Genomic DNA, 11,968 nt, shown 5'->3' on the forward strand with positions numbered 1-11,968 from the left:
GAGATAAGCGATAGCTTTAGGAAGAGCCTGTGTGGTGGATTTTTTTTTTTTAAGATTTATTTATCTATGTATACAAGAACTGGGGTGCAGACCAGAGGTGCGGGGGGGGGGGAGTTTGAGAGGATTCACCAGGAGAAAGTGGGGAGCAGAACAAGCAGATCTACTGAAATATACTGCTGAGGGTAGCAGCCGGCGAGACAAGAGAGGTCTGCTGTGCCATGTGGGTAGCTTCCTGGCCGGTGGGGGATGGAACTCATGCTGCAGTGTCTGGCAATAGCTTAATAGTACTGTTTTTAACTCCTGCACCACCAGGGAGGCCCTGTTGTGGATATTTTAGCATCAAAATGAATAATAACGTGAGAGAAATATATTGAATTAATGAAAATATAGAAATCCAAAATTGTACTCAAGAAAGAGAAATTATACTCAAGAAAGAGGAAAGAACAGTCTATTCAATAAAAGGTGCTGGCAAACTGGCTATTTACATGATTTCTCCTTCATGAGTATAACAAACTTATTTCTTCTTAAGGTGGTTATTTCATAAATGTATTTTGAAAATTGGCAACTTAAAGGGGAAAGCAAAGTATTTGCCCTGCCTTTGCAGGTAGAAGCTGAATACTGGATAACCAAATAACTCCCTTTGATGAAAATTCTCTGTAGAAGAATAAGATGCTTAGGAATTAATTTAACCAAGGAGATGAAAGATCTGTACACTAGAAACAACTAGACAGAGACAAGAAAAACTGAAGAAGACACAAATCACATATAAATGGAAGGATATCCCATATTCATGGCTCAGAAGAATAATATTATTAAAATGTCCACATAATCCAAAGCCATCTACAGATTCATTGGAATGCTTATCAAAATTCAAATGGCGTTTTTCACAGAAATAGAAAAAAAGTAGTATGGAACTACAAAAGACCAAGAATAGACAAAGCATTCTTGAGAAAGAAGAACAAAACTAGAGGCCTCATGCTTCTTGATTTTAAATTATATTACAAAGCTATAGTAACCATGACAGCATGTTACTGCATAAACCAAAGGAGAGAACTCAGAATAAAATCCATGCACACTCAGTCAACTAATCTTTATAAGGGCACTGAGAATACATGATGAGGAAAGAACAGTCTGTTCAATAAAAGGTGCTGGCAAACTGGCTATTTTTTTAAAGATTTATTTATTTATTTATTTATTTATTTATTTATTTATTTATTTATACAAGAACTGGATACAGGCCAGATTTGCGGGAGGGTGAGAGGAATCTCCAGAGACAGAGCGGGGAACAGAACAGGCAGACTGACGAAATACACTGCTGAGGGGAGCAGCAGGCACAACAGGAGAGGTCTGCTGCGCCATGTGGGACCCTCGCTGGCGGGCTGGGATCGAACTGGTGCTGCAGAGGCTGTGGAGAGCTTCACAGTACGGTGCTCAACTGCTCAACCCTGCGCCACCAGGGGAGGCCCCAAACTGGCTATTTATATGCAGAAGAATGAAATTGGATTGTTATAACACATACAAAATCAATTCAAAATGGCTTAAAGACTTAAATGTTAGAACTAAAACAGTAAAACCCCTAAAAGAAAACATAAAAGCTCCTTGACATTGGTCTTGGAAATGATTTTTTTTAATATGACACCAAAAGCACAAGCAACAAAAGCTAAATAAGTGGGGCTACATCAAACTGAAAAGCTTCTGCACAGCAAAAGCAATAATCAACAAAATGAAAAGGAAACCTACAAAATGGGAGAAATTATTTCCAAGACTTATATCTAATAAGGAGTTAATATCCAAAATATACAGAGAACTGATGCAACTCAAAGGCAAAAAAAGCAAATAACCCAATTAAAAAATGGGCAAAGTACCTGAATAGATACTTTTTTAAAGGAAGACACAAATGCTAACAGGTGTATAAAAAGGTGTACAAAGCACTAATCACTAAGGGGAATGCAATTCAAAACCATAGTGAAATATCACATCACACCTTTTATTATGGCTACTATCAAAAAGACAAGAAATGAAAAGTGTTGGTGAGAGTGTGGAAAAAAAGAAACCCTTATACACTGTTGGTTGAAATGCAGACTAACCCATCCCCTATGGAAAACAGTATGGAGGTTCCTCAAAAAATTAAAACTAGAATTACCATATGACACACTACTTGGTACATATCTAGGAGATGAAATCCATATTTCAAAGAGATATCTGCACTCCCATGTTCCTTGAAGCATTGTTCACAGTAGATGAGATATAGAAACAAACTGTGTGTCCAATGGTGCATGAATGGATAAACAAAATGTAACACACACACACACACACATATATATATCACACAAATGTATATAATTTAGCCATAATAAAGAATGAAATCCTGCCATTTGCAATAACATGGATCAACTGGAGGACATTATGTTAAGTGAAATAGCCAGACATAGACAAATACTGTATGATCTCATTTATATGTGGAATTGAGAGAAATTTAGTCCATAGAACACTGGTACCCTGTAGCTGAGAGTTGAAGAAAATGAAGATGTTGGCCAAAGGGCATATAAAACTATCTTTAAAAAAGTTATAGGATGAACAAGTTCTAGGGTTATAATGTAAAGCTTGGAGACTATAGTTAATAATACTACATTGATGGGCCTCCCCGGTGGCGCAGCGGTTGAGCGCTGGGTTGTGAAGCTGCCTGCCGCCTTTACAGCGCTGGTTCGATCCCTGGCTGCTCCCGGGCCACGGGAGGAGGGGGAGGGTCCCGCATGGCGCGCAGACCTCTCTTGCCCCCTGCTGCTCCCCTCAGCAGTGTACTTCAGTCCTTCTGCCTGCTCTGCTCCCCGCTCTGGCTTTGGTGAATTCTCTCACCCTCCCTCGCTTCTGACTGTACACAGTACTTGTATAAATAAATAAAAATAAATAAATAAATCTTAAAAAAATACTACATTGCATACTTGAAATTTGCAAAGAGTAGACTGTAAGAATAGTGTTATTATCACACACACACACACACACACACACACACACACAAAGGTAAACTGTCAAGTGATAGAGGAGTTAGTCTACTTGATTGGGGTAATCATTTTACAATCTATGTGTATATCCTAATATCATGCTGTACATTCCAAAATATACAATTTTTATTTGTCAATTATACATGAATAAAGGAAAAAAACTATCTTCAAAAAATGAGGCTGGATTGATAAGGATAAAGTCGTCATGTTGCAGTCCCTATCCAGGCAAGAATTAAAGATTGTTATTAGACATTCGATAACTTGCTGATAGTAAAGTGAGCACTTGTTTTGTATCAAAAGTAGCAGCAAATCAATATTTTTTCTTGTCTTAACAGGGGAAACACAAATGCACACCAGCAGGATGCAGCTATTGTCATCCTGACTCAGTGATCAATACTGGGGAAATTAATGGTAAAAGTTAGAAATTGTGCCTCTCCTGGAATGATGCAGTAAGTTCCAACCATCACCTCTGAAGTGTTCCTGTCAAAACCAGTTCAACTCAAACTGATCAAGCAATTTTACAGGAAATACAGGAGGGTGAGGGTCAAGCTAAAGAATCAGAAAACCAATCATCTAAATCCAAAAAGTGAGGCCACTACAGGATGATACTCTTGTTGCTTAAAAAGTTAGGGACGTGAAAAAAGAAACTGATGCAGATTAAAAGGTTTACACAAGGTTTAGAGTAACCCAATAAATTGTATGGTTCCTGATTGGATCCTGGTTTAGACTGGATGTAATTTGAATATTGACTAATATGCTAAGGAACTATTATTTAGTTAAATGTAGCAATATTATTTTGGCTATGTAGGAACAATGTCTTATTTTTTCTAGAGATGAATAGGTTATATTTTAGTGTCATGATGTCATGTCTATAAAATAAAATATACTTTAAAATAACCCATTCAAAAGGTGTGGGGAGACATGGGAATGCCCTCGAGAAACAAATGTCTCATAAGTAAACTTAATATATATTTGATGAGTATCATTAGAGATATCCCATATTATGCATCTCTCTGTAAAGATCTGAATAGCGCCCTCTGAATGGAGAATAAGCCTCCTTATGATGCCATCTAGATATTCAAGCCCTGAGTCATGCAGAGAAGCAAGGGATCTTGGGCTGCCTTGCCTGTCTGTCAATAGCGCAGCTTCAAACACATACCAGTGCTGAACAAATGAATTGGTCACAGTACAACTAAGTAGTCACTAACTTTTGTCACTGTCTTCTCCCAACACGGTGGCGTATTTAGGTCCCCAGTGGGTAAGCCTGATGAACTGAAGTATTTATGTTAAAAAAACATTATCTCTACTCAATGAAAGCCACCACATACAAAATCAAATACAAATCTATTAATTTTGTTGTACATATACACACAAGTTAGATTAAAATAAAGTTCATGGGGCCTCCCTGGTGGCGCAGCGGTTGAGCACTGGGTTGCGAAGCTGCCCACAGCCTCTGTGGTGCTGGTTTGATCCCCGGCTGCTCCCCGGCCACCAGAGGAGGGTCCCACATGGCGCGCAGACCTCTCCTGCCGCCCGCTGCTCCCCTCAGCAGTGTACTTCGGTCCTTCTGCCTGCTCTGCTCCCCGCTCTGGCTCTGGTGAATTCTCTCACCCTCCCGCGCTTCTGACTGTACCTAGTGCTTGTATAAATAAATAAATAAATAAATAAATAAATAAATAAATAAATAAATAAATAAAAAAAATCTTAAAAAAAAAAAAATAAAGTTCATGTTTTGGTTAGGTATAGATTTGGTCACCTATGACAGTAAAACCAAATGCACAGTGGTGTAACCACACAAGCTAAAAGAAATCTAGAAGCAGGCAATCCAGAATGTTCTGTTGGTCCTATGCAGTGGCTAGTAACACAAGCTCCTCTACACCCGCTATTGGGAGACAATCCTCCGTGGCCTTTCTACATGTCTTATTGTAGCTTTTGTCTCTATCACTTCTCTGCCTTTTGGCTAAGATCAAGTGTAGCTTTTGTCTACAAATATCTTTTCAAAAACAGCCTTGGAAGATGAGATACTGTCTCCATCCAGGTAAGGGGGCAAATCTGATTCCTGGGCAGGATGATAAAGGTAATGTCTCTGGTCAAATTTGGCAGCAGTCTCCTCATGATACTGGGGATTTCCTAAGCAGTGTCCCACAGCTGTGGCACAGGTGCACTGCGGATGAAATACCCATCCGGCTGCTCAGCAGCAGCATCCATTTAGGACTTAGAGGGCAAGGGAAAACCATGGGATCAAGCTACCTAATGCATCAAATCAATTTGGGCAATTGTCTTATCTCCTTGCCTCTTCACCTAACCTATGATCGGGGGCCAGCCAGCACAGCAACTGCAGGAGTCTCTGTTGTTTAGGAATTGCCCGACCCCTTGAAATCCACTGTCACAGATGAGGTGTGGTTCCCATATCCTGGTTACAGTTGTCATCTAGTTGCAAGGAAGACAAAAGGGAGAAGAGGCAATGGCACGTGCCAGTGAAGGAATTGTTTTGAGCTGGTATCCAACACCCCTGCTTACTTACGTGCAGTATCCCCAAGTTTTTTAAAAAGATTTATTTATTTATGCATACAAGAACTGGGGTACAGGCCAGATGTGTGTGGGGTGAGAGGATTCACCAGAAAGAGTGGGGAACAGACCAGGCAGACTGACGAAATACACTGCTGAGGGGAGCAGTGGGTGAGTCAGGAGAGGTCTGCTGTGTCATGTGGGTCACCTCCTTGGCCAGGGATCGAACTCATGCTGCAGTGGCTGCGGATAGCTTCATAGTGCTGTGCTTAACCCCTTGGGCCACCAGGGAGGCCCAATATCCCCAAGTTTTATGTACAAATGTGCAAGCAGAATACATCACACTCTTAAAAATAATTATCTCTGGGAAATAAGAACATAAGAGGGGGGAGTGTTTCCTCACTATCTACATTTTACATTCGCAGTATACATTGAAATGTTTACATCATACATGTATAATATTACCTTCATGCCATGAAAAAGCATGGAAAATGTACACTTTAAAAATATTAGGGAGGGGGCCTCCCCGGTGGCGCAGCGGTTGAGATCTGGGTTGCGAGGCTGCCCGCGGCCTCTGCGGTGCTGGTTCGATCCCTGGCTGCTCCCCGGCCACCGGAGGAGGGTCCCACATGGCGCGCAGACCTCTCCTGCCGCCCGCTGCTCCCCTCGGCAGTGTACTTCGGTCCTTCTGCCTGCTCTGCTCCCCGCTCTGGCTCTGGTGAATCCTCTTGCCCTCCCGCGCTTCTGACTGTGCCCAGTGCATGTATAGACAAGCAAACAAACAAATAAATGAATAAAATACATGCCTCTTAAAAAAAAATATTAGGGAGGGCCTCCCCTGGTGGCACAGAGGTTGAGCGCTGGGCTGCGAAGCTGCCCCCGCAGCCTCTGCAGCAGCTGGTTCGATCCCCGGCTGCGGTGAGGTGCATTTCGTTGGTCCGCCTGTTCTGTTCCCCACTCTGGCTCTGGTGAATTCTCTCACCCTCCCACGCTTCTTACTGTACCCAGTGCTTGTATAAATAAATAAATAAATCTTTAAAAAAAATACTAGGGAAACTTGAGAGAAGGTAAGTCATTGCAGGGATTGATTCCCAAAATCCTTTTCATGTATAATGTGTCCCTAAATCTCTGCCAGTCTGCAGTGGGTGGCAACACGATTACAACTGGAGAATTCTTTATTTATCTAGTTTTTCCTCTCCCAGACTAAAATCACTTAAGGGAAAAACTAAAGAATGAAAAACTAAGTAGCCAGCAGTAATTTTAGCCTTGGCCATGGTGGCGAAGATTGGGTTGAGAGGGAGGGGAGATAGCAGGATTCTTTCCATTAGAGAAGTCTCTGGAACTGATAGGGGCCCAGGGACATTCTGTTTTCTTCTCTCCGCCTCCTCTTACAATAAGAACGTTTGCACTTGTTTTCATAATTAGTCTCTTAATTTGCTCCAAGAAACAAAAATCCTTTCCACCTGCAATTCTAGATGCATATTCTTAAATCTCCACGACAAAGACACAATTATGAACATGAAAGCAAACAAGACAAAAATATGGTTTCTTTTCAACCCCCAGGGTGGAAAAGGCTATGAGGGACCTTACTGGTTCAGTTGTGTAACATACCTATTTTTCTGAGGAATCACGGTGGCCCGCATTGGGAAGGGTTAAGTTTTTTTTTTTTTTTTTTTTTGGTAACATTTGTTTACCACATTCTTTCAGTGTCAGAGATATAGAGTCAAGTGTGCTACTGGCTGAGCCTCTGGACAGAGCAGTGTGCGCTGCTCTGATTGGTCCGCTGTGGTTTCATTCCATGCCACAGGTCAGAAAACACTTGTTAGGACTAGCATACTGGGGGGGAAAAGAAAGAAATACAATAAGAGAGAAAAGAAAATAACAGAATAAAGTGCAGGAAATTAGAAGATTAGTCTGAGAGTTCATCTCTCAAATTAAAGTTCATGCTGTTTCAACATTTTGTTTAGCTATTTTGTGTGCTGTGACTATTTCTGTATTTCTTACTATAAATAGTAGTTAAATAAAAGCTTGAAAAACTCTGGAACTGAAATTTACAAATGTACAAAAAATATGGTATGCGGGGTCTTTTCAAAATTCTCTTGCTGGAGACCATCTTCAGGTAATTTGCTAACAGACTTTTGCTCTCATTGGTTGATGCCAGTAGGCAGACCATCCAATCAGAGTTAAGCTGGGATGTTTCATTTACCTTCAACCCAATCAGGCTGTTGGTTAACCCAATGCATCGTGTACTATTTGTCTCAGTATTTAAGAACCCTCTTCTCTTTTCAAAGCCGCCTGGAGTCTGGTTTATCATTCCATAGGACTTCATGAAACAGAAGAGAAGCCCAAATCCAAGAAGAGAGGTAAGAGAAAAAGATGTTGTATAAAGAGCTTTGGTAACTAATGCTACAAATTTAAAAAAAAAAGAAGAAGAAGAAGAGGTTCCCCCAAACAGTGTATTTTTTTCCAAGGCCATGTACTTGGAGAACTCTTTTTATCACTTTGGTTCATGGCTATAGCAGAACTGGATGCTCCCCTCTAGATGGAGCTGTGAAACTCTAATCACCTTTTCTGAGAGCTCTGAGCCTACATCAAGTTTCCAGTAAAGCATCAAAGTAGGATAGGGATCTCTTTCCAAAAATCGAAGGTTCTTTTTGGAGCCAGGAAAAAATTAGTTGTGGCTAAGGAAAGTGTTTTGTTCATTTGGAAATCCCTCGATTGCTCTTTTTGGGATGGCCTTGCTTGTAAATACGTCACTCATTCCCTAGCTTGTCGTTTATAACAAAAAATGCTTTATTCAGTGCATGAGCATTATTTTCTGTATCTTTAAGTCTTAAAATCTGCCTGCCTATAGAGGTTTCTATTGTTTTGTTGAAGTATACATATGCTTATGTTGTATGTTTTAACAGAGACCTTTCCTAAGCCAGGATTTGTCCCAATATTGGAATTGAGAATTGTTTTTTATGTTTGTGGGACCTTTTTATTTTGTTTTATGTATTTTATTGTAGTAACGAATGTAATTTTCATGTAGCTCTGAAACCCATTTAACTGTTCTGAGTAATTATTGAAATTTCCTCTTGTACTAATTATTGTATTTATTTTTATTTTACTCTTCCTCCTCTCCCCCTCTGAATTCTTCAGATCAATTGTCAGCTTTCAGGGTTGGTTTTAATGTTTGCCTTTGACCTTTTGTTTCATTTCTCTTTTTTCCACGTAATTGACACCATTTGTCTTTCTTCTACTGGCTAGTTTCACTTAACATAATCCCTTCCATCTCTACCCTTGTTGCCACAAATGGCATGGATTGATCTTTGATCGCTGTGTATATATACCACATCTTCTTGATCTGTTCCTCTGTTTGGGGGCACTTAGGTTGTTTCCATATTTTGGCTATTCTAAATAGTGCTGGAATGAACATAGGAGTGCAGGTTTCCTTTTAAATTAGTGTTTTTGTGTTCTTTGGGTAGCTACCTAGACCCAGTGGAATTGCTGGATCTTATGGTAGATCCGTTTTTCTTAATTCTTAAAGGCCTTTTTTTTGAGTATTAGTTTCTACAATTTATTTTACCCCCAGATTCATACATTTTATCAGTATCTTTATTCTATCACTATAGATTTTCCAATGAGTATCCCATTAATTTTAAAGTATTCCCTATTATTCTCTTTTCTTTTCTTTTTTTTTTTTAAGATTTATTTATTTATTTATTTATTTATTTATACAAGCACTGGGTACAGTCAGAAGCGCTGGGGGGGGGAGGGTTGGGGAGGGGGAGAGAATTCACCAGAGCCAGAGCGGGGAGCAGAACAGGCAGACTGACGAAATACACTGCTGAGGGGAGCAGCGGGCGTGGCAGGAGAGGTCTGCAAGCCATGTGGGACCCTTGCCTGCGGCCAGGGATGGAGCGCTCCAGAGGCTGCGGGCAGCTTCGCAACCCAGCGATCAATCGCTGCGCCGCCGAGGCGGCCCCTATTATTCTCTTTTCACCTTAAGGAAGTTATTTAGAGTAGTAATTTAACAATTTTTCCCTGCCAACAACTCTGATGTTTATTCACCGATTTCATAGTTTGAGATATTTTCTTATGACCTAACTATTAACAAGAAAACAATTTTAAACTTGGTAAAGGTATAAGGATGTATTTGAATTTTATAAATATTGCCATTTTCATTTATGTTATTTGTTTAGAAACTTCTTTTGTAAATTCAGTGAACTTTTTGAATTTTATCTTTTTATACCACTTTGTTGAGGTAAGATTTCTTTTTTTCAGACCCACTTACTTTGTTTGATCTATGTTACTTTTTCAGACTTGTGGCATTCTGCTGGTTTTAAGATGTCATTCTTATGAGCTACATATTATCATCTTGAAATTTTACTGCTTTACTAAAAGGTTAATTCTGGTAGTTATTTTTTTAGATTAGCTTTTTAGGGTTTCTGTAAAATCAAAACTATTTTCCTAATTTTTTTTCCCTCATTCTTCCATGAGAGTACAGTGGAGTTTTCCAGAAGTACAATATGTGTGAGATGTCAATAGATTACAGGTGAAATGAATATAAAATGCCAAAGAACTTCTGCTTGGCCATGTAGTAAATAGATCTTAAAATATGTAAAATGATATTCATCTGCTCTTGGCTTTATTTTAGGAAAATACATTCTTCATGTGAGTTTGCATAATATGTTTATCATGTAACTAAGTTTGCCAGATTTAGCAGATAAAAATACAGAACACCCAGTGAAACTGGCACTTCAGGTGAACAATAAATAATTTTTAGCTTTAGTATTTTGCATGCAGTATTAGGAACATAGTTATACTGAAAAAGAGGCTAAATATTTTCTGTTGATCCAGTTACATTGAAAGTAAGTAAATATTTGGAGCATTTTTGTCTTTTTCAGTGATTAAACCTCAAAGTATCAACTGCTTTATATTGTGTATACTTTCAAATAATAATGGCTGATTCTTATCACTTTACTGATAATAATGATGATGACATTAACATTTCTTCAGCAGACATGATGTTGTGAATTTTTGAGATTTATCTGTTCAAAATAACATTTTTGTTTTTCTAAGTGTCTTAGGTAATATAAGAAATATCAATCACTAACATATGCCCTTTTAGCAAATTCTGAAGTTAGAATGGTTATCTTTTAGTTTATTGATATAAAACATATTATAAATGTGGTTTTTTTTGTGTGTGTGTTTTGTGTGTGTTTTTGTGTGTGTGTGTGTTTTTTTTTTTGTGTGTGTGTGTGTGTGTTTTTTGTGGGACCCTCGCCGGTGGCCAGGGATCGAACTGGTGCTGCAGAGGCTGCGGGCAGCCTCGCAACCCAGCGCTCAACCACTGCGCCACCAGGGGAGGCCCTATAAATGTTCTTATATTACATCATCCTAGCATGCTTGGAAGGAAATTCTTTAGTAGGACACACTTTGAAGAATTAGGAGTGTGTGATTTGCTTGCTAACTGGCTTATGTCAAAGGTGACTTGTAAGTTGCAGGGTTATAAGATTTCACATCAATTTCTGAACCTCATTTAGATACAAGCCCTGTATAATCACCTGACTTCATTTTCAACTCATACCTCTTTCTCAAAATAGTTTGTCATAATGCCTCAAATAAAGATTTTTGCTCCTCCCAGGAAAGTCTTCAAATTTCTGACCAAGAAACAGAATGGCAATGTGCTGCTTGGAGGCTGCTGTCCAGCTGTTCTACTGACCTGCAGAAGATTTCTGTGCCCTGTCCATTCTTCTCTTGAACCCATTCATTAAGATTTTAATTGTAGTTATTGCATTATTATGTTCTAAAATTATTGTTTGCCTGTTATTTATACCTTTTGTTTCTCTGCTGATACTTTGAGAAGACTCAACTTGAGAAATCTTTTATCTAAAGCAATGACCATCATGTGTCACACTGGCAGTGACATGCTACACCACTGGGGAGGCAATCTGGGTTTCCGCCCTCCCCCCAAACATTACCTAACAGAATTTGTGTGGGATTTTTTGCTCAAATATTACCTGATAGAATTTGTATTCAAATTAGAACTCAACATAATTTCAAAAGGTTACTTGCTTTTAGATATTTTCTAACTTTTTCATCTTTATCATATTTTAGATCTCAGGATTTCTTACTTTATAACTTGTTTTCCAGATCTGCTCATTTCTTTTTTATACATTTTTAGATTTTTTTTCTGCTTCCTTTTGATAGTGTTCCAGATAAGTTCTAAAATTTTCTAAAATAGAAAAAAATTCTAATCTAAAAATTTTTAATAGAAAAACCTATTGGGGTTACATTGGTTTTACAGATTTATTTAGGGGCAAATTCATTTTTGAGTCGTCTAACCCAAGAAGGCTTGTAGCTGACTGTGTTCATACTTCTATGCATGACACTCCATGCAGATATGCATTTCTTTTCATTATAGTTCATACTCAATTTTCATTGAGTTCATCTTTGGTGTTCATTAAAGGCAA

Source organism: Talpa occidentalis, unplaced genomic scaffold, assembly GCF_014898055.3.
Source record: "Talpa occidentalis isolate TD23 unplaced genomic scaffold, MPIMG_talOcc4v2.1 talOcc4.15, whole genome shotgun sequence".
NCBI lineage: Eukaryota > Metazoa > Chordata > Mammalia > Eulipotyphla > Talpidae > Talpa > Talpa occidentalis.